General features: G+C 33.9%; 1 pseudogene; it reads left to right on the top strand.

Moving 5' to 3' along the window:
- Positions 1–220: 220 nt before the first annotated feature.
- Positions 221–1473, top strand: LOC149261675 (uncharacterized; annotated as a pseudogene).
- Positions 1474–2596: the final 1123 nt, after the last annotated feature.

Genomic DNA, 2596 nt, shown 5'->3' with positions numbered 1-2596 from the left:
TACAGAGAAGGGATGTTGTATTGTTATTGATATTTGTGACATTTAAAGGAAAGTTTAAATCAAACATAATGAGATTTTAGAGGTACCTTCTAATATTGGTTATGAAGGTCCACAAAGAATTACAGTTGTATCTTCAACATTTGTAGAACATCAAGAATTTTGTTTGAAAACAATAGTATAAAGTGCGTGGTGAGATGAACTACATTCTTTTGACCAAATTATGGCAACAACCATCCCTCTAGAAAAGTATGATGAAAGCAATGATTCATCAGAAATACTTGCTTTTGACTTAAATGAATCTATTGAACTGGATGAAGAAGATCATTATAACGCAACACTATCCACATTAGCATCTTGTTTACTAGTTGTGCCTTACACAAGTTCTTCTGTTCACCATACCATATCATGCACTAGCTTAGCAACACCAATTGTAGTGGTTGCTAGGTCAAATGTACCTTTCATTCCTTCAATAAATCTAGTGAAAAGCATAGGAGAACTAGGCTAAAAAGGATCTGGAGAAACAAGTTCTTTTCGACCAGCAGATATTAGAGAAGTAATTGATCTTCAACATCATGTCTCCAAAATACCAATTTCATATTCTGATGCATTTAATTCAATTGGAAAAGGAAATAGAGATTCATTATACATTGATCTTAATGTGGCTTATGGGAAAAAATATGAAGAAGGGCTAATAACAATGCATTTATCTTCTCAAATATGTGAACCATCAATAAGATTTGGATGCAGAGATATGAGCAGAAAAGATTTTATATCTTCAATTGTTGAACCTTTTTCTCCTACCAGGCCTTGTAGTCCTTTGAAGTCATATTTAGAATTGAATCACATTGATGATAGTGGGGAGAATGAACTGATCAAAATGCCTCTTGGTATCAGTGCTGAAAATTTTGGATTGACTTTGAAGACTGACACTAGTGCATCGTCCCTTGGAGCTTCATGTGTTCTGAGAGATTTTGACTTGAATGATGGGCCCACTTTTGATGATGGTGGAGTTGAATTGTTGCCTCAGAATTTCAGCTCATCTTCCTAGCCTATAGCTGACCTGAGAATAAAGGTTGAGCTATTCAATTCATCATCTTGGATTTCTGCTAGAGATGCCTTTCAGTCATTTACAATACCTTAGCATTTTAATGACAAGATAGTTCATGAAGTTATCACTACAGTTGCATCTGCATCTCAGTCTAATTGGAGTTCATTACCTAGTCCTAATTTTTTTAGTGGTGATATACATATAAAGGGAAGAAATCATTCTCTTCAGATCATATTATTTCCTTTTCAAATGCCACTAGTAAATCATACCCATTTACTGGATTTCGTTTTGGGTCAAGTTTTCAACTTAACTCTGCTTATTTTTCAAGTGACTCAATTTCCTATATAGAATCATTAGGACTAGGATGTTTTCCATGCACTACTCAACCTCATCCATCCTCTCTATGTCTATTCATAGACCAGTAGAAAAATGGATAAACCTTGAGACAATTGTGTCAGAAAGTATTCTAGAAAATGATTTCATTGAAGTTAAATTCTTGTGAGTTCCAACCGAAGGAACGCAAATGGTTTTCACTAAGGTGGTGTAGCCAAGTGTTCAAATATAGGGAATGAAATTCAATGTAAGTAGGCTCCATAGGATTGGACCCCAAATCCTATCATGTAAAAATCCCATGCATTCCTGTATTGGAGTGTGGGCACTCTAAATTTCATTGGCCTATGGTTTTCTGCATTTACACAAAACCAAAAATCCCTGTAAGATTATGACTTTCCAGTGGTAGACCTGGAATTTACCCATCATTAATGCCCACATCACACTGGTTTTTTGCCATGGAAGGGCTTACTGACATATTTTTTTTATTTGAATCCAGTGATAATTTCAAGGATTGAAACAACTTGATCCGTATACTCTACAGATTTTTTATTTGTGAATCCATCTGTAAAATCAAAATGAACAATTTCGATTCATTTTTTACAGCATGAATCATTGGAAAAAGATCCGAAATCCAAGTACCTTGGCATGGTTCAGTCCCAAATTTTTAATCCTATGAAAAGGACACAGGCACATTCCTACAACTAAATTATAGTAGACACCCATAAAAATTGTCTCCTTAAATTTAGTTTCAGACATCATCTCTAACATATTTTAGATGACAATTGTGATGATAATATCACATGTCAAATATCTAATATCACATGTTTTTGGAGACTGAAACTCTGCAGTTGGGGAATGGGTTTCTGGATACTTGAATCTATATCGTTGGAAAAGGGATTTTTCATGGATAGTTGAATCTATACCATCCGAAAACGGATTGTTCACAGATACTTGAATCTATACCGTTGGAAAAGAAATTGTTCACCAAACAACTCGAGCTAGATTTACACAACTAGCTATTTATTTTCTTTAAAAACCATCTATATATTTAGATAAATGAATATTGTTTTCTTCTAGAACCTATAAACTACCATCTCCTTAAAAAACATATATGTATTATGTATTCATGTAGATGGATGATGTTTTCTTTCAATAGCTAGAAACTATCATCTCCATTAGATTAAGTGCATTGAACCTACAAGTTTTTGTTAGTAA

The sequence above is a fragment of the Pinus tabuliformis genome, chromosome 6, assembly GCF_031772625.1.
Source record: "Pinus tabuliformis cultivar Carrire ecotype Pingquan chromosome 6, CPIR1, whole genome shotgun sequence".
In the NCBI taxonomy this organism is placed as follows: Eukaryota; Viridiplantae; Streptophyta; class Pinopsida; order Pinales; family Pinaceae; genus Pinus; species Pinus tabuliformis.
Note: the sequence above shows the minus strand (reverse complement) of the source record. Positions and strands in the feature narration are given on the sequence as shown.